At 40.3% G+C, this 24918-nt stretch overlaps 1 pseudogene; it reads left to right on the plus strand.

Annotated features, from left to right (window-relative positions):
• The first annotated feature begins 468 nt into the window (after positions 1 to 468).
• LOC131901090 (zinc finger protein 120-like) overlaps positions 469 to 24918 on the plus strand; it is a 29868-nt pseudogene continuing 5418 nt past the window's right edge.

Raw genomic sequence — 24918 nt, forward strand, 5'->3', positions numbered from 1 at the left:
CACAAGGACTATTGCTCATCTAGGTTCTATCTGTCTTGGACCTGATTACATAAACTATTCTGGCATTCAACTCAGAGGCAGATATACCTACACCGGGCTTTGGAGTGTTGGGATTAAAGTCGTTAGTCAATAGCTTGTCTATTCTTTTTCTTTTTTGTAGTTAGTTCATACAATTTCTCTCATGTGTACTTTGTACTGTTGTTTTGTTTACTTGTCTGTGTATGTTTGTTAATTGGCATTTTTCTTGCAAGGTGATACCCCTTTCAAAGGGTACTGAATTGACAGACATGAACACCCTCTTCAGTTTTCTTCTAAAGTGACCTGGTGATTACATTATAACAAGTATGTAATGGAATAAGATAGTGAGCACCAGAAGTTTATGAATATACTGTCAAAGAATTATACATTTACAATGTTGTCAGTATCATGCTTTCTGTTGTTCACATGTATGGATTGTTTTAGAATGCAGTGACCTATGATGATGTGCATGTCAACTTCACTTGGGAAGAGTGGACTTTTCTGGATCTTTCGCAGCAGAATCTCTACAAAGAGGTGATGATTGAGACCTACAGGAACCTCACTATTATAGGTAAGACAGTGTATTTTCCTTCATGTTTTAAAATAAGTGGACAACTATTTCTTGGTTTTGGATGTTCCTTTGTAATTTGATTGAGAAAGAAGAGTGAGGTGAATAAATCAGGCATGTTTCTAAGATTCACTGAAGATAGTAACATGAATTTTACAATGTTTTCAATACTATAAATTTTCTGGTACCCTATTTTAGGATACAGTTGGGAAAATCATAATACTGAAGAACATTTTCAAAATTCTAGAAGACATGTAAGGTAATTTTCCTGTGCAAGCTGATAAAAATGCCTGTGAAGAAATTATATTGTATTCTGGAAATTTTAAACAAAGGCAACAGTGTAAATAAGTACCACTTAAAGTGCATTGATGATCATTAAATTCTCACAAAAACATAAATCTCAATTTCAGGTTGGTGAATTGTATTAGCAGGGCATACTTTTAAGAACAATGTCAAAAGCCGGGCGGTGGTGGCGCACGCCTTTAATCCCAGCACTCAGGAGGCAGAGGCAGGCGGATCTCTGTGAGTTCGAGGCCAGCCTGGTCTCCAAAGTGAGTTCCAGGAAAGGCGCAAAGCTACACAGAGAAACACTGTCTCGAAAAACCAAAAAAACAAAACAAAACAAAAAAAAGAACAATGTCAAACAAACAATGCTTCTAAAGATATTACTATTAAAACCATAACACCATGAGAGCTATGCTGTAGAACTGTCAATCTTTTTATTTTATAACATTCATATTACAAAAGTTACACACAGTGAAGAGGTGATGAGTATATTGTCAAAGCTTTCTATTAAGCAAATAGATCATAGTAAAGCTAGTGTAACTCATATACTTGTTGTGACTGTGCTGTTTAGTGAATGGGGCAGTTAGAGTCAAAAGTCAAGGTATGTTGTGGAACAGAAACGTTAATCCCTATACCACAAGTCTATGAGGACAGAAAGTCAAACAGAATTCAATGGGGAAATCTATTATCTGCTATTCTTCCTTTACTAGCTATATCACATGTCCTTCTGGAAACAAGCCATGTGAGCATAGGAATATGGAAGACATAACATAACTCATTCTTATAAAATCAGAAGATATGTAGCAGTCTCCACATTGAGTATACTTGTTGAATTTGATTAAAGTATACAAGTAATTAATTTTCTATCTTCATTGTTAATATATTAACAAAATCACACTACAGAGAAGCCCTATGAGTACTAGGACTGTTTAAATAAAACATGGATGTAAAAGCAATGATGAAATCTTCAGAACTGATTCCACTTTACAACTGCACCAATTGAGATTGTGTTGTTTATATTAAGCCTGGCTTTGATTTCAGTAAGGAATCATGGATACATTTGAACTCATGGTCCTCATGTTTCTACCTCCAGAGTAGACCAAGAATAGATAATCTACTCCCAATGTGTGCTGTTTTGTCAAGACAACAATGTTAATTTTAAAATGCTTACTAAAAAAGAATATAAGAAACATTAAATACTTTATGGGTATATTCAAAGCCATATTTTCATGTATCTGGTAGAAACGTAATAAAGTAGAATAATCAGCAATCAGTTGTTTATCTTATATCATCAGGGCAGAGATGTTGTGAGCAGCTTGAGGTGTCCAGGATACCTCAATCTCCAGGGCTGAACTGTCCCCTTGCAATTCCAATCATCAGAGCTGTGCTAAACAGCTCCAGGTGTCCAGGACACCTTCAGGGCAGAGCTGCTGTTCTGAGAAGTTCAAGGTGTGTGGGATACCTTGTGCTCCAGGGCTAAACTGTCTCCTTGCAGTTCCAGCCATCAGAGCTGTCCTAAGCAATCAAGGTGTTACCTGACTCCCCAGGTAGTCAGGACACCTTTCCCCAGAGTTGTTGCAACAAATTTACTTACATTGTTGGTGCCAAAACCTGGGACCAAACCCACAGAGTTGCACACAATTTACTTAGAGCTATTCTGACCCTAGGCGAGCAGAGGCAGGCTGTTTAGGTGATGGGAGGTGGAGGTAATGAGCTGTCTCAGGAAGTTTGCTGAAATAGCTATCTAAGAATTTACTTAGCGTCTACTCCACAGGTGTGTACCCTCCAGAATCTGTGAAGATGTTTCTCCTGTCTTTAAAAACAAATTCTCTATGACTGTACCTGTGACAATGGAGAGGAAAATAACATCATGAGCAGTTTTCAGGACTGGACTAAACATCATGACATTTATAAACTCCCCAAGGGTATATCTGTATGTCATTAAAGTAAGTACCCTGGCAGAACTATAATGCTCAAAGTGGTGCTCCCAATTTTCTCCAAGGTATCACCTGGGAACTGTGAGATAGGGAACTGCTCATGCCCAACTACAGATCCATGATTGCAGGGACTATTGAGATATACATGCACAAACACATCAAAAAATACATAACACATGCTTATGTGTGTGAGAGACCGAGAGACAGACAAAGAGATACTTAGAGAGACAGAGTAAGAGAGACTGCATGAGTGCGGAATAATTCTTTCAATTGGATGTTGAATAAATGCATGCAGGTGTGTCCTCTCAGAAAGGAACAAACAAAAGGAAGAGGAATCAGTCTCAATCCACATATCTTCACATTTAGATGTGTGACTAGGCCTTTCCAACTGCTGCTTGGAGAATCAAACACACAAGGCCTTTCCAAGCAAGTTACAAAACAATCAACTCAAATTCACAGCAACTAACATCTCACACTAGCCAGCACTTGATAGAATCTCTTCAAAGGCATGCTGGGAACTCACATACTACTGCCTCAGTCCATGAGTACTATGACTCATGCCACAGGCTCTGTTTTTGTTTCTTTTTAGAGAAAGCAGAATAGTCTTTGTCCTCATGTCATTCCTGTCCACATTTGAGGTTCTGCCTTTGGGAGGAGTTAAGAGACATGATTTTGAGCAAAGGCATACCCTGAAGATGCAGCCTACCAGAAACACAGACCTTATATAAAATCAATTAATGATGACAGAGTGGACCTGAGATTGAAACCACAGGGTTTGAAAGAATGAGTAAGTATTCTTTATGCTCTCTTCTGTGATAAAGATCAGGCGATCTCAATGCTAATTTCTTTCAATAGTCATTTGTTGTAGCTGACTGGTCAGTCTTTGGACATTCTGCTTCACCTGCATCTTGGTGAGGAAAATTTGGTGGGATGGTGGCTCCCTGGTGCTCCTTGTGGGTATATGAACACAAATTAACTTGCAGTATGACAAGGCAAAGAGGACGGACAGACCACCCTAAGTCCTAATCAAATGTTTGAGAAAGCTTGTTTACTAATGACTCAGTGACACCCCAAATTATTTTGTCCCCTGCTTCAGATTCCCCCTCTGGGGAACTCAGCTGTCTCCTCTATTTGAAGGGAAGTGGTTATCTCAGGTATCTTGGTCTCTCTGCCCTCATAGCACATGCTCCAAGTAACCAAGGAGATAGCCTCTTCAGGCTCATTCACAGCTACAGACTCAGAATTTAACTTGGCTGCAGAGTCCACAAGCCTGTGGGTTTACAAGTCAGGAGAAAATTGCCATAGTTCACAATCATCCCAGTCATTTGGAGGTTCCCCAAGTATCTTGACAGGTCACCGTAATCATATAACTATTGATGGGGAAGACATATAAGGGCAGAACATGGTCATCAGACTCAACAAGTCACCTCACTGACAACTCAGGACACACAGAGCAGCTGGGAAGTACCTAAAGTTAGCCAGTGTGGTTGAAGTACAGTGATGTCCTGCCTTGAAATGGGCACACCTCATTAATCCCTCCCTCTTTAATGTTGGTCCCATGTTCACTCACCAATGCCTATCCTCCAAAAGGAATGAAAGCCAAGAGTTCCCAGCATAGAGCATTGGCCTTACCAGTTCCTGACCTCTGAGGCAAAACAGTTAATACCCTGGAATCCTTGAATTTCAAGAGGCATGACAAGCAGGGAAGTTCTGTTGGTTCCCAGAGACTCCAGCTTTCTGTTCCCCATTACTGAAAGATTCAGCTCAAGCCCACTTCCTCCAGGAAGCTTCCCTTTTCCTGCACAGAACTCATTACACCATTCTCTCGACCATTTCTTTCTTGATGTTTTACATTGAGGCTGAAGGTCAGTTTTCTTCTGTTACTCTCTGGTTTCTCTACCCTCTCCATTCTCTTTCTGAATCAGACTCTTCAGTATGCCATCATGTTCATCAGTAAATGGTGAAGACATTGAATAAACTTCCCAAGGGCAATTGGTGTTGCCACAACATAGGTGACATCACAGAGGATGCAGGGCTCTCCAGGATACAATAGAATGTCCAGGGAAGAGCTGCAGATGTCATGGGAACTGACTTTGCTTCCATGCTAATGAGCTTTCCTCATAATACACTGGAAGTCAAATTGACCTTTGCAGGAGCCTCTGCTGGGATACAAGGGAAGCCCTTCATCACCCCCTTCATCCAAAGCCAGAGATCTCTCCCTGATTTATTGGACATCCTTTTAGTTCTTTCCATGTGTGGAACTGAATGTTTATCTCCTACTGAAATTTTATGCACACAAGGTAATAATATTATAAATTTGTATATGCTATAGTTCTTCTAAAGTTCCTGCATCTCCTTATCTCCTTATCCACAAAACATTACAGACTTGATACTGACTGAGAAGGACACTTGTTAAACAATTTCCTGGTAAAGAGTCTACAGGAAACCTCTGGGCAGAGTTATGCTAGAGGAGGATGCTGACACAGCCTAGGAACAAGTACCCATAGGAGTGTGATATGGTCATGGATCTCAGTGTGACTAAAATCTGTGTCATCAGCATGTGTGTAGTAGGTGTTGTACTCTCTCTTCAGTAGCTCAAAGTGATCTGCTATTACTGGGTAGTAAAGATGGTCAGATAGCTGGAGTCTTCCATGCAGAACATTAGTTTCCTACAGAGTAAAGGATATTCAGGAAAGTCCTTTGCAAGCACCTTCATATTTAGAAGCATAGACACTAGGGTTCCACTGGACACTCTAGATCAATCGTTCTTAATTTTTCCATTTCTCTGACCCTTTAAATATCACTAAGAGTAGTTCCTCATGTTGTGGTGAACCTTAAACATAATTGTTTCATTGTTTCTTAACTTTAATTTTACTACTGTTATGAATCATAATTCAAATATTTGATTGCAGGATATCTGATATGCAACCCCCAATGAGGTGGTGACCCACAGGTTGAAGACCACAGATCTGAATGCAGGCAGAAATTTCCTCAAATCCTGGCAGTGATGCTGGGGCAGTGTGATTCTTACTTTTTATTATCAGAGTGAATCAAACTAGTCACCTGGGAAGAGGGACCCTCAATGTGGAATTATATGGATCAGATTTACTTTGAGCAGGTCTCTGTGAGATTTTATTAATTGTTATTTGAGATAAGACTCCCTAAAATGGGCAGAATCATTTCATTGTCTGCAACATGTACTGTGTACATATGAAGAACCTAGAGCATAAGCATAAGCAAACAGGCAGCATGGGTACATTTCTTTATCTCTGCTCTTGGCTGTGGATGTGATATGATTAGCTGAGTTCCTACCACAATTTCCCAAAAATGGAACTACTACCTGCAATTGTGGGCTATGATCATTTCTTCCCATTCTAAGTTGCTGTACCTGATAACTCAGTGTAACAAAGATGTTAAAAAACCACTCTATGACAGAGGGGTTTTCACAAGTCAATGAGATGTTTATTTCATGAAACTCACAACAGCACCATATCTGTTTCAGAAGAAGAGATCTTACTTCCTCCTGAACCCAACCTGTGTTTCCCTGTCACAATTTTACAAAGATACAGACACACCCATAGACTCACAAACCACTTCAACCTATCAATAAATGTCCCCTGATATTGTCTTCCCACATTAAGTACCATGCTAAATTCTTCTAATATGTTATATACAAGCTTCACTTAAATGAATGTATTTTTCTTTGAAATTCCTAACCTTTAAAATTTTCAGATATGGAAAATTGGGTCTGAATTCACTGCCTTGACTATGAATTTCAATCTTATGCTATGTCCTTCCGTGAAGGTCAGAAGAAGCTCCATAAACCTGAGAGCAAAGTAGCACCTTAAATTCCAGGTATGTGAGGGTGTAAATAATGACAGGCAATGTGTCCACTAGTTACCTTAGGTTGGATATGGATGACACAGCCTAGGGCTGATGTACACAGACCCCTGTGAAAACTTCTCAGTATCCCTCTAACTTCTATGCCTCTTCATTAATGTTTCTGTAAACAGATCTTTGACAAATTTCCTCCTTCAAAGGTAAATAAACCTTATCAGATGTGAAAAGTCACTGTGATTTTGTCCTTCTCCTCCTAGGACCTGTAACAGGCACTTTTGAGCTACATCAAAGGCTATCCAATGAGCATAAGGTATGAAATAACCAGAGGTACAGGTTTAGAATGCAGGTCTGAGGAACAGAGTGCAAAACAAGGGCATGAGAGCAGGCACACACAGAAAATTCTTGGTAATGTCTTTGGCAGTTTAGCCTCTCTGCATGTCAGTTTCTTCTACCTAGAGAAAGATGGGTTGGGATACATCATGGAGATGATTGATGTCTCAAGGCATGACTTATAAAATCACTTCCTTCATAACTGGGACTTTGTTTGTTTGTTTGCATGGTTTTTGGGGGGCGTGGGGGTGATGAGCTAGCATTTACATGAGCTAAGCTGCACATCTCTTTCTAGTGAATGTCTTTTTCTGGGAACAGAGAAATCAGATCATAAACTTACAAAAATACTGAAAATGATGCTTTAGAGCAGGGAATCACTTGACTTGGTTCAAAAAAATCAACACTTCACTTCATGACTCTTACCAAATATTGTGTGTGGCTCCTGTCCTTTGTCGTTTGGAAAGACTCAGCAGCTAGCTATTCTTTATTGATTAAGCACTTTTCAGATGCTAAAAGCAAAGAATATGGAGAGCGAAGTTAGAAAGGAACATGTTTGATCCTAAATATAGAGCTGTGTTTGCCTGTTCCAATCTCAGAATTCTAATCCTTATCTGGCTAATCTAACAACAAATAAATGACACCTGTGTCCATTGGTGTACTTTAATAGAAGCACATAAATGATTTTGATGACTTATTAGAACTCTTGTAGTATATATGAAGTCCAGCGATTAATATTTTCTTCTCTCTTGCTATTCTTATTTGGAACGTTTGTTTGTTTGAGTGAAAGTGAACCACCCCAATTTAAATGGGGGGAATTTTTTTAAAATAAACTACTGTAACAGAATATGTTTGAGAGTTGTAAAAGTTTCTTCACTGAAAAAAATCAGAATTTAAGAAGATCCTGTTACATGCTGGAGGCAAATGTCAGAGTAAGCAAATCTTGCAAAAACAAATTTTTTTTTTCTTTTAGCACTTTGATGGGAGAAGCACTTCACTTTTTAATATTATAATTAATTTAATTTTACATATCAGCCATGTATTTCCCTGTCCTCCCTCCTCCGGGTCCCCCCCTCACCCTCCCCCCTATCAACTCCCCATTCCCATCTCCTCCATGGCAAGGACTCCCCTGGGGATTCAGCTCAGCCTGGTAGATTCAATTGAGGCAGGTCCAGTCCCCTCCTCGCTTCACCTAGGCTGAGCAAAGTGTCCCAGCATAGGCCCCAGGTTCCAAAAAAAAACAGCTCATGCACTAAGGACAGGTTCCAGTCCCAATGCCTGGGGGCCTCCTAAATAGTTCAAGCTAATCAACTGTCTCACTTATCCAGAGGGTCTGATCCAGTTCGGGGCTCCTCAGCAATTGGTTCATAGGTCATGTGTTTCCATTAGTTTGTCTATTTGTCCCTGTGCTTTTTCCAGTCATGGTCTTAATATCTCTCGCTCATATAATCCCTCTTCTTTCTCACTGATTGGACTCCTGGAGCTCCACCTGGGGCCTGTCCAAGGATCTCTGCATCTGCTTCCATCAATGATTGGAGGAGAGTTCTAGCATGACAGTTAGGGTGTTTTGCCATCTTATCACGAGAGCAGGTCAGTTTGGGCTTCTCTAGACCATTGCCAGTAGACTATTGTTGAGGTATCTTTGAGGATTTCTGCGGACCTCTCTACCACTTTGCTTCTTCCTATTCCCATGGGGTCATCATTTATTATGGTCTCTTTTTTCTTGTTCTCCCTCTCTGGTCCTGATCCAGCTGGGACCTCTTGCTTCCTTAGCTCTTTTTTCCCCGACACTTGCCCTTCATTACCCCCCTTCACTGCCAGTTTGCTCATGTAGACCTCATCAATTTCTCTGTTGTTGGGTTATCCCTGTGTCTTTCTTAGGGTCCTGTTTTCTAGGTAGCCTCCCTGGAGTTGTTAGTAGCAGTCTAGTCATCCTTAGTTTTACATCTATTATCCTCCTATGAGTGAGTACATAACATGTTTGTCTTTCTGAGTATGGGTTACCTCACTCAGGATGATTTTTTTCTAGATCCATCCATTTGCGTGCAAACCTCATGATGTCATAGTTTTTCTCTGCTGAGTAGTACTCCACTGTGTATATATACCACATTTTATTTATCCATTCTTCAGTTGAAGGGCATCTAGGTTGTTTCCAGGTTCTGGCTATTATAAACAATACTGTTATGAACATAGCTGAGCATGTGCCCTAGGGGTATGATTGAACATTCCTTGGGTGTATGCCAAAAAGTGGTATAGCTATGTTTTAGGCGAGGTTGATTCTCAATTTTCTAAGAAATCGTCTTATTGATTTCCAAAGTGGAAAAGTACAAGCTTGCATTCCCACCAACAGTGGAGGAGAGTTTCCCTTGCTCCACATCCTCTCCAGCATAAGCAGTTTTCAATGATTTTGATCTTAGCCATTCTGACAGGTGTAAGTTGGTATCTCACAGTCCTTTTGATTTGCATTCCCCTGATGATTAGGGATGTGAGCAATTCCTTAAACGTGCTTCAGCCATTTGAGTTTCCTCTGTTGAGAATTCTCTGTTTATCTTTATAGACCATTTCTTAATTAGACTGTTGGGCATTTTGATGTCTAATTATTTGAGTTCCTTATATAATCTGGATATCAGCCCTCTGTCAGATGTGGGGTTGGTGAAGATCTTTCCCATTCTGTAGGTTGTTGCTTTGTCATGTTGACTGTGTCCTTTGCTCTACAAAAGCTTCTCTGGTTTAAGAGGTCCCATTGATTGATTGTTTCTCTCAGTGACAGTGATACTGGTGTTATATTTAGGAAGTGATCTTCTATGCCAATGTGTTCAAGACTACTTCCTACTTTCTTTTCTATCAGGTTCAGAGTAACTGGATTTATGTTCAGTTACATAGATAGATAGATAGATAGATAGATAGATAGATTGATTGATTGATATAAAATGCATACATTAAAAAAACTTTAAAGAATCAAAACAGAACCAAAATATTATGAGAACTTTGATAATAAAATTGTCCCTTAATTTTGGCTTTCTTCTGTCCCATATCAGTTGATTCTTCTGACATGATACAGAGATTTTGCATTTTCTTTTTAACAACATGCTTGGCTTTAAAGAAGGAGAGAGTCATTCTCTAACTCCAAAGCCAGCTTTAATTTTTAATTGAATTAGGCCTACATAAACAGCATTTGTGATAATAGAATGTAGGGAAGATCAGATACAACATTTAGGAAGACATGAACTTTATGTGTGATGAAATACCAATAGGCCAAGTTAATTTAAATGAGATGGTCATGCTGGTTGAGGAATTATCACCTCTTCTAATTAAGAGGTCTGTCTTGCTCAAATCAAACCTTTATCAATTTTGATGGTATTTATAGCTTATCTTCTCTTGTAGAAACAAAAGTAAAACCTCATCCCCAATGTAACACATATCCAGGTTTCCATTCTGAGGTCAGCACATCCTTAAAATTTATAGGCTGATTTAACTCTGTAGTTTTTTTCTATTGTCCAATATATCTCCACAGCTATTGTTCTTTTCTCATTAGCCCTGAAAAAATACAAAGTTAATAAAGCATTATGTAATCTATTTCTGGGTGGTTTGTTGCTCCTTTTTGTTTATTTGGCATACCCTTTAGAGTTCAATTTGTTATTACTATGACTGCTTCTCCTGCAGGATTGTATGGTATACATGTAATATGTTTTATATTGTAATAAGCAAAAAACTATTTCATTTTACCAGAGACATAGGCTAGATCATTGTCAGGTATAACTTCCAGTAATTTCTTGATTGAAGAATCAGCCTTTTTGAAACTCAGAGCAGTTGCCCATGGAAATGCTGAGTAGGTATCAATGGTGTGGTGCACATGTTTCAATTTTCCAAATTCTACAAAATAAAACACATTCAGCTGCCAGATTTCATTCCTCTGAGTACCCTTTCGGTTACATCCTGCAGGTAGTAGATTCTGATTGTAAAATGAACAAGTAGGACATTTCCATATAATTTTGTTACCTTGTTTCCAGGTTATTTAAAAAATCCTTATTTAGCCGGGCGGTGGTGGCGCACGCCTTTAATCCCAGCACTCGGGAGGCAGAGCCAGGCAGATCTCTGTGAGTTCGAGGCTGGCCTGGGCTACCAAGTGAGTTCCAGGAGAGGCACAAAGCTACACAGAGAAACCCTGTCTCAAAAAACAAAAACAAAAAAAAATCCTTATTTAAAGCCTTACTATTGAAATGATTTTTTTACGAAACTCTGAGGCCTCCTGTACATTTTCTATCAATAGTTGATCAATCTCCACGTTTTTTTGTGCTAAAGGACCTGACAGACTCATATGGTATTAGATGTGAGTTATGTATAAGGGATACTTCCTGTTTCTGATTATTTCTTGTAAATGAATAAATAACAAAGTTAATTCTGACTCATCAGGGATAAATTCTGCCATTCAATATGTAGGACCACTTTTTCTGCATACTGAGAGTTAGTAACTATGTTGAGAGGTTTTGAAGAGAGGAAGTAATAAGGCAGGGTGCAGAGAGGAGCTAACTCTCTCTTTTGGCAGAGGATTTCATAGAGCTAAGATGTAGTAGCTTGCTCTCTACATCTTTAGTCTTTCAGTTTTTACCCCAATATCTGGCTCTAGATTTTTTATTAATAAGACCTTTTAAGATCTGTGTTGGGCGGTGGTGGCGCAAGCCTTTAATCCCAGCACTCGGGAGGCAGAGCCAGGTGGATCTCTGTGAGTTCGAGGCCAACCTGGCCTCCAAGCAAGTTCCAAGAAAGGCACAAAGCTACACAGAGAAACCCTGTCTCAAAAAAACAAAAAAAAAAAAAAAAAAAAAGATCTGTGTTGTAGGGAAGTGGCTTAACTGTTCCTTGAACCCAAAGAACCTCCAGATAAAGAAGTCTGTAACAATATTGTATTCTTTGATGATGCTCCCTTGTCTATTGCTTGGCTGTATATAAGCAATGGGCAGAGTGAATACAACAATATTCAGTGACAGTCCTCCCAAATCTATCCTATGTCTTTTTCTTTCGTGTATGTCTCTGTTTTTTCTATCTGTCTCTTCCTAATCCACACTCCCCTATTCAGGTATTGTTTGACAGGATGGGTGGCACTGACAAGGGTCTGAGAAATATAAAGATCTGATGACATAAAGGCTTGCATTATATGGGTCTAAAAGTTCCAAATAAGGTCATAAATTTTAACTTCTGTTCCTAGTTTATATCTGTCCCCACAGGTTTGCACTTTGCTGACAGACACATGCAAGCATCAATTGTTAATGACAACCTGCTCCATATGAGTATGAGCCCTGAACTTCATGAAAGCTGATATAAACTAATCCAACTGATGCAAATGCTGTTTCTTCAGCTGCTCAATGAACCAGAGGGTTCTAAATTGCCTCCTTACCTTTGACTAACATTCTAACTTTCCAAGGCCCTGACAATAATGTGCCAATGTCAGCAGGAAGTAACTATGGAAGCCAATACATCACCCTTGTTCAACCTCTCCCCTTGGAAAGTTACATCTAAAGGTAATTTCTTGTCATATGGAACCTGAGATAAAGTAATTACTGATGGTCACCTTTAATCACTCAGGAGGCAGAGCCAGGCAGATTTCTGTGAGTTCAAGGACAGCTTGACATACAGAGCAATATTCAAGACAGGTACAAAAAATAAAAAGAGAAACCCTGTCTTGAAAAATCAATAATAATAATAATAATAATAATAATAATAATAATAATAATAATTACTGATGCTTATTCTCATTTCCAAGTTCCTTCTCGATAAGGAAGTCTGTCAGCCATCAAAGGCTTTTGGCCCTTCTGCTTCTGTTAATTGCTGTTGGCTCTTGCATCACTGATGCCTTAACTCAATGATGATTCCTGTCTGGGTACCACTAAACTGATGATGCTAAAGTCCCAATGTCAGCCCTTGGACCAAACCTATGACAAACTTGCAGATCACCACAACCAAATAAAGGGAGGCTCACTTTGCCACTGGTAATGGGAAAATGGTCTCTGTTTAGAACAATGTCTGCATGGTTATTTGTAGCTAGAGTTTTCCTGTCTGGCCCACAGTCAGGGCAAATCTCTCTCACCCGCCAGTCCCACAGCCGCTCAAACCCGATCAAGTAAACACAGAGACTCATATTGGTTATGAAAGACCCCCTGAGGAAATCTTCCCTCAGGAGAGACCCCAAGTCCAAGGAACACACCGAAACCACGGATCAGATGCAAACAGCAAGAGGGTTTATTCAGATACACAGGTACCTGGGGCGATCAAGTCTCTCGGAGGACTTGCGCACCCTCCTTGGGTAAAGGGGACTTTTTATAGGATCCCAGGGGCAGAGGCACGGTTACAGAAGCGAGAAGCATACTTACAGGGTTCCCATTGGTTGATTCAAAGAAGGCCAGGGTGAACTTAGGGACATATTTTTAATTTCGGAAATTTGATGTGTGTGGCTGACTTGGCCTTGGGGGTGCTTTCCCAGCCCAACTGTTTATTCCCCAAGGCCAAGTAGCCAACCAGAGATATCTTATTTTGACTCAATGGTTACTTTCCCAGGGCGGGTGTTTCCCTGGTCCCAGGCTTTTGCAGCTGGCTGATTACGGTTTATGCCAAGTGATTTATCTAAACGTACATTTTGCAGTTAGGCCAAGGACGCCCTGTTTTTCTGGTACTTGCCTCACAGAATGGCATTTCTTATGCTAAGTAAAAGCCTGCTATAAGTGGGGTCTTTCAGTTACAAACTGTATGGCCATGGCAGGCTTCTTGCTAATTGTTCTTACAGGTTAAATTAATCCATTTCTATTAATCTATACCTTGCCACATGGCTCGTGGCTTACGGGATCTTCACATGCGGCTTGTCATGGTGGCGGCTGGCAGTGTCTCTCTCCCCCAGCTTCCTGTTCTCTCAACTCTCCTCTCTGTTAGTCCCGCCTATACTTTCTGCCTGGCCACCGGCCAATCAGTGATTTATTTATTGACCAATCAGCAACACATTTGACATACAGACCATCCCACAGCACTTCCCCTATTTTTTTTTCAAAAAGGAAGGTTTTAACCTTAACAAAGTAAAATTACATATAATTTTCGAATTTGGGCGTAGCTTCTCTTACTACTTCCTGCTGGAGGGGGGGGCTGTATCTTATGGGGATACAAAGAAAATTTTTATGATTATGGAATAGTCCATGAGAGTGTATCGTCTGAGCCAGTTGCCTTCAAACCATTCTGGATGTTGGATCATCTCAGCCATGGGGTCATCGGAGACCTTTCAGGGTGTCTTGGCTGGTCAAACTGGATGTATCTTAATCTGGAACAAATCCATAGCCTCTGGCTTTCTGTGGAAACAAAAGAGACTCTTTTCCAAAGCAACATATCCTTACATCCAAACTTTGAAGTCAAGGTACCTTTAAAATATACATTTTGGCATTACTCAACAGCTTTTGTAATCAACTGTTTTTCTTCAGTTATGAATATCAAAGAGAACATAATCCAGATTCTCTGTGTGGTAGCCATCTTTACATGGCTTATTTTTTTATATTAGCTTGAGCCTATTGCTTTAAACTGCAGCCTTCTAAGCCTGAAACGGTGCTGGTGCTATGGCTGCTGGCTCCGCCCACTTCAGCTTCCCAACATGGCGGTGGTACGTTTTCCGCCAGCTCTGGGAGCCATCAACTCTCAGAAATAGTGGGTCTATGCTTCTATCAAAGCAGCATGTAGCCCAGAAACCTCTTTTTTTTTTGTTTTGTACTAGCAAAGGCTAAATCCACCACACAGCTTAATGTTCCACTTGCAGAGGCCACATTCCCACCATACTGCAGGTCCGGCATGCACGCACGCACGCTAGGAACCCGCCAGTAGCTCAAACACGCAGGCTGCCGCTAGCTTGAAAGAGACAACTAGGAGCTGTTTTTACCTCTGTTTTAGAATCTTTTTACTCAGGTTTTAGGTGGAAACTCTTGCCAACACATTGGGCGCCATTTGTAGCTTGAATTTTCCTGACTGGCCCACAGTCAGGACAAATCTCTAACACCCGCCAGTCCCATAGCCACTCAGACACAACCAAGTAAACACAGAGACTTATATTGGTTACAAACTGTATGGCCATGGCAGGCTTCTTGCTAACTGTTCTTACAGCTTAAATTAATCTATTTCTATTAATCTATACCTTGCCACATGGCTCGTGGCTTACCGGCATCTTCACATGCGGCTTGTCATGGTGGCAGCTGGCAGTGTCTCCCTCACCCAGCTTCCTGTTCTCTCAATTCTCCTCTCTGTTAGTCCCGCCTATACTTCCTGCCTGGCCACTGGCCAATTAGTGATTTATTTATTGACCAATCAGCAACACATTTGACATACAGACCATCTCACAGCAAACAGGCCTGGCAAGAATATTCTTATCTTTTCGGATTTTTAGAGGTAGTCCTTCCTCCACTAAATTCTATTTTATGAGACTTACTATCTCTATTAGTGAATCCTTTAAATCAACAATTCTACTCATCTACATCACACCTTAGTAGTAGAGTGCTATCCAATACATGAGATGCCTTTTACAACCACCCACAAAATTAACTATAAACAGATATTACACATAAAAAAATAATGCAAAATACTGATCTTTTGTACAGTACTAGAAGGTACTCTCCAAGTTTGACAACCTGCTTTCCATGGATACACCAAAAGCATGTTGAAGTTCAAAGATGGTATGAAGCACAGTTCCCTACTTCCAATTCTGTGAGCAGATTAAGCCCACAGAGCAATTATTCAGAGACCTGCCCCTGGGTCCAGAGAGTTTCAAGTACTACATGGAATCTCAGAGCATGGGTATTCTGCAGACAGGTTCCCATCCATATCCAGGGAGGACCCACCACACTGTATCCTCCACCTCACCATATGCTCCACTTCATCTGGGGACAGCAGCCTCTCTCACTCACCATGTCATGGTTTCCCAGCTCAGCCATGCTGTCTGCTCAGCTCCCTGCAGGAGCACTCACACCACACCACACCACACAAAACTGCTGGTGCCAGCTCCTCTTCAAAGAAAAGTCTGAAGCCTGGGGTGGCAGGAAGCACCCTGCACAATTTCTGACTGGCAGGCCACCTTGAGAATGTGATTGGCTAATGACAAGTGACAAGAGCACATCTTATAGGGTTACAATGTGCTTAAAAACACAGCACAATAGTTCCTGTCCCTCCCTTCCACCCCAGACAAAGACTTTTTCTAGATAAGTAGAGATATGCACATCAATAGCACTTGGCCCTGGCTAAAAAAGTAAACCTGCTCTCTTCCTGCTCTGCTTAGGCACTTCCCCTTCTTCTTCCTGGACACAAAGTGGCTAGTTACCTTGTACATACTAAAAAACCAAACCAACACCATTTCAAGCAAGCTCCTCACCCCATCTTGAAACAGGCCTGAGTTTCAAAGTTCTCAGAGCTGCTTACACAGGTCCCAGGACAAATTCAGGATGTTTGAAGAGCCATTTGATAACAACTGATTAACCATAGAATGCCCCAATGCCAGAGATGGTCCAAAGTTCAAAGTCAGCATGTTTGAAGGACTATCTGGGAGCAACTGATAAATCAGAGAATGCCCCAATGCTGGAGGTAGTTTGTAAAGTTTGACAAACAACCATTGAAAACTACAAAGTAAGTTAACACAGATATTCTGAAAAGCCCCTCAAACTTGAGCCAATCAAAATTGTACCCCTACTAGCACCCATAAATGAGTAACCTTATGGTTTTTTCTTTTAAAACATGAGCTTCCAGAGTGATGCGTACCCCCTTCAGCCTCTACTGTGTTGGATGGCTAGACAAGGTGCCCAGATGAGAAATAAAATATTAGACCATTCTCCCATTAGAAAGCTGGATGATGGCTCCATTGCTTAAGGAGTTTCATTTCTGAAATTTAGAGCAAAATCTTGGAAAATTAAATAAAATAAAGAGTAGTCTTCATGAGAAGTTGAATTCTTAGAGAATAATGGAGCTGGGAGGAATGTATTTCTGAGCACCATTGTCAGCCAGCACATTTTCATCCATGGGCAGGTGAGAAAAAAAAGACAACTGTATTATTCAAGCTTTTCTACATAATCAGGACTGGTAGAATGAATCTCTCCATGTATGTAGAGAATTGATTTCATAGAATTTCTTTCAAGTATGTAAGATGGGAAGGAGATCATTTTAACTAGCCCTGCCTGCTGTCTGTCTCAGGTCTGTAACATCATTGCAGAGAATTCTGTTTTTAAGCTTTATTATATTTTATGTATGAGGTTGTTTGCCTCCAGAAGTCTGTGCAGAGTTCTTGCAGAGGCCAGAAGAGAGTTACAGGAGATGGTTAGGTATAATGGAACCTCTGTCCTATGTAATAACCTGGTGCTGCTTTTAACTGTTAAGCTATCTCCCTAGGCCACTTCTTTATTTAAAATGTATTTTCATACATTTTGATTAATATGTATTAAATCAATTTCTCCCTTTCTTGTCCTCTCCCCATCTGTTCCCAAATTCTTCCCTTCCAATTTCTTCCTTATTATGCATGTGAGACTATGTATGCACAAATATATGAATAAAACCTGCTGAGTCCATTTCTGTTAGTTGTCTTTATAGGGATTCAAGGATGAACACAATGTATTGGACTTGCAGTTGGGGATCTCATCCTTGCCTGAGGCTAGTTCTCCCAACTGCAGGAGAATTTCACTATTTAAGGAGCAACAAGAGTCTTATCCCAAGTGATCTAGGTGCCTTGCACAGGAAACATTATAAAAAATAAAAAATATTATCCAGAATAGTAAACTTGAAGTGGTAAATACCTCAGCTAACAATTGCTCATGCCATGACACTGATGTTTTCAAGCTGCAGGGAAGACTATGGACACCCTCCTAAGCCAATTATAGTCTCCTTTAGTTCTGTGGTCCTCCCACCAGACGCCATTGACCATTCTCAATTTGGATGACTTTGAAAACTTGAAATTCCTACCTCCACATTCTAAGTACCATGATTACAGGAGTGAAACATCATGTCTGGCTTAGTTTCCTTCAAATGCATTTAATGAGGCATTAGTATGATGGGATGAGTTACTTGAACATTTATACTAAACTTTATTCAAAAAATACTTATCTCTGTGAGCCTGGGTTTCACCATCTGTAGAATAAGGACAGAACCCTTCCCAGGTCATTGTTCAGTTATAACAGACTCAATAATAAAGACATTAAGGCAGAAAAACGACATTTGATGGGAACTGTCTTCTGTTACTGGAGATAGGATCAGAACCTGTGTTCTGGGTACTCTAACTAGGAAGGCTCAGCCATTCATCCTCAGGAAGCCAATTAAAGGAACCAAGTTATCCAGTGAGGGACATGCCCACCTTTAATGCAAGCACTCTGGTGGCAAGGTGAACAGATCTCTATGATGTTCTAGGACAGCGTAGTCTATAGTGTGAGTTCCAGGCCAGCCAAAGAGTCATAGCAATACTATTCTCTACAAAAAGAAAACAGAAACAGAAAAGGAAATAAAGCAAATTATTAATGAAAATTTAAAACATGACATTTATTCAAATTGACTGATTTGAAACAATACAGAAAATATAAGATAACTAACTTATCCTTGAGTTCTTAGATGGCAAAAGATATGCAAAATAAAGTAATCTAAAAGACATATAATGAATTTTTCCCATCCATAAAACGATCCCATGTTCTTATCTGGAGGATTCAAGTCTTTTCCCACAATGACATGCTCAGTGAAATTAAAATTTCATGTGGTTCACTGTTTAATTAGTAGTTAGACAAAGGGAGAGATATAAGTGTCTCTTTAGAACATCCTTATTCCATCCAGGAATGTAGGTTACAGGGATTGAGAGGGTAGGGACTGAGAAGCTTTAAGGCCCAAGTGTGAATCACAAAATGTGGGCATGCAGGAACTTGTCACTGACAGCTACACATATTTGTCAAAAACAGGAAAGAGTGGAAGAACTGGAATGCACTGGTTCACTGAAAACTTAGGGTAGAAAATACCTTACCTGTTAAGAAAACTGACGATTCTTTCAGAGCATCCAGCTTCCATTCCTAGTACATACAGAAGCTCAGTACTATGTGTAACTCCAGGATCAGGAGTCTGTAGCTCCAGATCTAGGGGATCTGACACCTTCACACAAACATCTGTAAATCTTGATCTTATCTATCCTTATGTAATAGTTGGAATGTTTGGATATTCAGACATTTTCCCTTAGATGCTGGCCCATCCTTGGGTAGATCCCTGGGTGGTGTCAGCTTAAGGATCCAGATGTTGCCTACCAGTAAGCCTGTTATGACAGATGTACCTTGGTCCCTAAGCCTGTCATGGCAGCTGTGTGGTCAATCTGTTTTGTGCTCTTACACATTTCACCAATATCTTTCAGGCTTGTGCCCAAATGGGATTGAAATACTGCAGCTGTCTACTTCTGGGGTGTTCCTGCATGATGTACAGGACCATCAATTGACCGTAGTGTTCTCTTACTTCAGCCAATCATAGGGAATACCCCATGAGACTCTAGGTGCATGCTTGGCAGCAGAAGGCCTTGTAACAGGAGTAAAAACCTGTAACTGGATTTTTCTCCAGGCCCACAGCTGCTCAGAACCAAATAAACAGAGGCTTATAATAATTAAAACTGTATGGCCTAATGGCTCAGGCTTCTTGCTACCCAGATCTTACATCTTAAATTAACCCATTTCTTTAAATCTGTACCTTGTCACATGGCTCGTGGCTTAACAGTATCTTTACATTTTTCTTTTCATGGTGGCAGCTGGTGACATCTCCTGACTCAGCCTTCCTATTCCCAGAATTCTTGTCTCTTTTTGTCCTGTGTATACTTCCTGCCTGGCTACTGGCCAATCAGCACTTTATTTATTAACCAATTAGAGCAACACACTCACAACATACAGAGCAATATCCACAGGAGAAACCGTAGACATTTTGGCAACTTCTTCATGGAGCTTGCTTGTGCCTTCAGGACCTGCTTTGTCCCAATCACTCATATACCACTTCCATTTGATAAGAGATTGCTGCAGTGTGTCTTACTTCATGACTTGTTTGGTCTGATAACACCCAGCTCATCATGGGCAGTTCAGGTAACATGGTATGGTGGTGGCCTACCCACAAGTATTCAGTTTCTCTCAGTGGCTGTGGTTGATGGGCTGTGATTGTATGCATGGTCATAATTATTTTTGAAAATGGTTCTATGGACACCAGTGGCAGACACTTGAATTGATTTTAATAGGTATTGTATTTTTCCAATTTCCCAATTCTCCTATTCTAGTATTTTTTTAGGTTTTGTTCTTTTACTGTGTATATGTGTGTTAGTGTCTGTGTGCTATGTGTGCATTTGTAGACTATGTAGCACAGGCTGTACAACTCAGAGTGGTCTTCTTGCCTCTGTGTCCAGATGGCTAGTACTAAAATAATGCACTACCACACACCTCTTGAAAAGTAGTTTTAATGGTCTAAGTCTCCTCTTCTTATGGTGTCCAGCACGACCATGAGATGGTGTCGGAGCCCTTGATGCTGGAGTTACAGATAGTAGCAAGCTTCTATATGTACTGGGAATGGATGCTGGGTGCTATGAAGGAAACTTTGTTGCTCTTAAATGATAAGACATTTTCTACCATAAGTTGTATAATCTTCTTTATATTTCAAATACAAGGCAGCCTAGTCAGGGTTAAATACTTGATGTGGATTACAAAGTAGAATTCTCCTATATTTGTGAGAATAGAGCAGGGATGAGATCCCTAATTATTTGGCCAATACAACATGGTCACTCAAACGTCCATACATGTACAACTAACAAAAATGGATGCAGCAGATTGTATTCATGTATTTCATCATACTTGTTCACTCACACTTAAAAAGGAAGAATTCAGAAGAGATTTTGGAAGGGAGTGAATGAAAAGATAAAAGGGAAAAGGAATGTAATGTCATTTAATTAACAATTTTCTTCTTTTTTATTACTAAGAAAGTTTCTATTCATTTTACATACTAGCTACAGATCTTCCCTCTTCCTGCCCCCAGCATTCCTCCCCAACATACCCTGCATTCCCACCTCCTCCAAGTCAACATCTCCCATGGGGAGTCAGTAGATCCTGGCCCACTCAGCTTAGGCAGGTCCAAGGCCCTCCCCACTGCACCAAGACTGCACAAGGTATCACACCCTAGGCACTGGGCTTCAAAAAGCCCACCCATGTACCAGGGATGGATTGCAATTCCCCTGCCTGTGGGCCCCTTAAATGGTTTAAGCTAAACAACTGTCTCACATATCCAGAGAGTATAGTCTAGTCCTATAGGGGCTCGACAGTTATTGGTACTAAGTTTGTGGGTTTCCAATAGTGTCGTTGGTCATCTCTATGTCTTTTCTCATCATGATCTTAATGTACCCTGCCCACAGGATCCTTCCTCTCTCTCAATGTTTGGATTCCCAGAGATCATCCTGGCACCCTGCCATGAATCTCTTTATCTGTTTCCATCAGTCACTTGATGAGGGCTCTATGAATATAGTTTGGGTACTGAGTCATCTGATCACTGGAATAGGCCAGTTCAGGCACTCTCTTCATTATTGCTAGTAGTCTAAGGTGGGGTCATCCTTGTGGGTACCTGAGAACTTTCCTAGCACCCTGTTTATTTTTCTATTCCCATGATGTCTTTATTTATCATGGTATCTCTTTCCCTGATCTCAAACTCTGTCCCTTTCCAGCTCAAACCTCCTCTTCCCCTACATGCTCATCTCCCATTCTTTGCCCTCCACCCATGCCCCTTACTCCCAGTTTGCTCATTTAGAGCTCATCTATTTCTCCTTTGTTGGGCTATCTATGTGTCCCTCTTAGGGTCCTCATTGTTAGCTAGCCTCCCTGGAACTATGGGTTGCACTCTGGTTATCCTTTGCTTTACATCTAGTATCCACTTATGAGTAAGTACATACCATGTTTGTCCTTCTAAGTCTGGGTTACCTCACTCAGGATGATAGTTGCTAGTTCCATCCATTTGCCTGCTAATTTCACAATATCCTTGTTTTTTACTACTGAATAGTTCTCCATTGTTTATATGTGCCCTATTTTCTTCAGTTGAGGGTCATCTAGGTTGTTTCTAGGTTCTGGCTATTATAAATAATACTGTTATGAGCATAGTTGACCATTTGTCCTTGTGGCAAGATTGAGCATTCCTTGGGTATCTTCCCAAGAGTGGTATAGCTGGGTCCTGAGGTTTTTGACTGCCAATTTTCTGAGAAACAATTTATGGAAATAAATTCTAAATAAAAAGAGGGGCTAGAGACATGGCTCAGTAATTAAGAGCACTAGCTGTCATTACGGAGGACTCAGGTTCCATTTCTAGAACCCACATGCAGCTAACAATTTGCTGTAACTCCAGTCCCAGGCATCTGCAGCCTTCTTCTGACCTTTCTAAGTACTGTGCACTGATACATGCATGGACAACACTCATAATATTTCATTTTGTTAAAAGTTACAAAAAGTGAACAATGGAATTTTCTACAGGGATGTCACAGCCCTGAGACAGGCAGCAGCCAGGGCTAGTTAAATGTCTTCCCTAAGGTCTTTCAAAGAAGGAGCTGTGGCCTTCCACTGATCCAGCCTGCTCAGAGGCACAAGCAGCTTCATTTTGAGGATAATATAGTTCATCACAACCATTCATTTGAGAGCAGAGTATACAGTGCTTTTAAGTGTCTTTCTCTTGAAGTTTCCTTTATTTGTGTTCTCTATCTTTTCTATTGGTGAGAATATCATTGGTACAGTTATCTTCGACATTGAACATCAGATTGACAGGTTGAATAAGCTTCAAAGCAATACATATTTTACTGTGTGATTCATTGATTTTCAGCATTCCAGAGACAATTTTTTCCAAAGATTTTATAATTTATATACATTTCTGCATGACATTGGATTAAGAATACCCTTAAATGTCTCTGTTTTACATTGTTATCATGTTCAGAAGTAGATTTGTTTACTTGCCTGCTTAGGAATAGGGAGAATTCTACGTGAATATGTCCAGTTTTCCTAAGTAAAATCCACATACTTCCTTTGTTTAGGAAAAGCATGCTTTCCCTGACTCCTGCAGGTAAGAACTTTTATCATTTCTTCTTTCTTGGCTGTTGTGAGTGCTATTCTTGGTAGTCACACCTACTCCTTGTAGAATTAACTAAAACCCTAAGAGTTGGGTATACCTGTGATGGATTTTTTTGAATGTTTTAAAAAAGGTCCATCTTTAATCTAGATCATTTTAGGTGAAATCTGCCTTTGGTTGCTTGGTGTCTATGTACACTTTAACCAAAGCACTCAGGAGGTAGAAACAGTTGGATTTACCTGAGTTTGAGGCTGGCCTGGCCTACAGAAGGAGTTCCTAGGCTACACAGATAAACCCTGTCTCAAAAACAACAAAAAAGTAAAAATCAAATGAAGTTTAAGATCCACCTTTAATCTGGATTGCATCTCTGCGGCAGCCTGCATATATGAAGCATATTGAAGGAGGAAGCTCTCTCTCTTTGCCTCTTTGCCCTAGCACTGGCTACCAAGTAAATTACTTTCCCAGCATTGAATCCTTCTTCCTTGGTGTTTTGGTGTATACTGAAGACCAGCTGAGACATGCAGCCTCATGGAATGAACAACTGCTGGCTTCTTCAAATTTCCATTGGTAGGCAGCCATTGTTGGACTACCTGGACCACAGCTTGTAAGACATTCTTAGAAATCAACTTTCTGCATACATGGAGAGATCCAGTAATACAGTTTTTTCATCTCCCCACAGAGGAAGATGTGCTGGCTAACAATGGTGGACATAAAGGCATTCTTCCTCTCCCCATTATCCTCTAAGTATTCAAATTTGCATGAAACTACTCTTTATTGTTATATATCTTTAGATATAACATTTTATTTCATCAATATAGCCATATTGTCTATCATATCTTTAAAGCCTGAAATTCTCATTCCATGTTTTGTAATCTTTAGTGAAGCTTGCCTCTGTAGTTCCTGCTTGAATACCTAGATTTTCATTTCTAGAATTTCTTCAGTTTGCATTTTTTAATTGCTTCTATTTCCATTTTCAGTTATTGAAGAGGTCATTCATTACCATAAACCGTTTTTTGTCTTTGCCTTTCTTTAAGGGATTTGTTAATTTTTTCCTATATTACATTTATCCTTTCTCTACTTTCTTTAAAGGAATTCAATTCACTTTCTCTTTAAGAATTCCCATCATCTTTATAATGTTTGTCTTAATTGTCCTTTATCTGTGATGGATTGTCCAGGGCTTGCTGTAGTAGGATAGCAGGAATCTGGTACTGACAAATTGCTCCAGCTGTTGTTGATTATGTTCTTATTCTGGTATCCAGGTATCTGGATTTGAGGTGATTGAGGCTCTGGGTGCTGGTCTCTCAGTTTGTCTTTTTTGGATGGGTGTTTTATTCCTTGGTTTCTATTTGCTCTTTGTTCTTCTCTTCTTTGTGGTGTACGATTGAACAGGGTTTCTCATCTCAAGTGGGGCCTTGAAATCTTGCAGTGTTACCTTTGTTTCAGCAGAGAGTATCTGCCCAAGTTTGGGGATGACCAAAGGGAGGAGAAGAGGAAGTATGGAGATAGGGTCAAGGGGGCATTGAGAAAGTAGGGGAGGTCTATTGGCAGGTGGCCTACATAGACATCTGGCAGATTGTGTATCCTTTGTTAGAGAAAGGATTCAACCCTATTTTGAGGCAACAACACAGAGATGAAGAGAGAAGTGGGATTGAGAATATTGTTAGGGGATTATTGAAAGACTGCAGGATGTCCAAAAGTGAGCAGCTTTTTTGGATTTCTGGTGGCTGGCATGGCCTCTGGCCCAACAGGGCATCTTTACCTCAGGTTGCCTACCTGTTCTTCTGGCTGCTGTGGCCTTCCTTTGAGCAGAGGATATCCATCCAGTATGGGTTTGGGGATATGGATTTGGGAGTGGCAGCT

Source organism: Peromyscus eremicus, unplaced genomic scaffold (assembly GCF_949786415.1).
Source record: "Peromyscus eremicus unplaced genomic scaffold, PerEre_H2_v1 PerEre#2#chrX_unloc_2, whole genome shotgun sequence".
NCBI classification, from domain to species: domain Eukaryota; kingdom Metazoa; phylum Chordata; class Mammalia; order Rodentia; family Cricetidae; genus Peromyscus; species Peromyscus eremicus.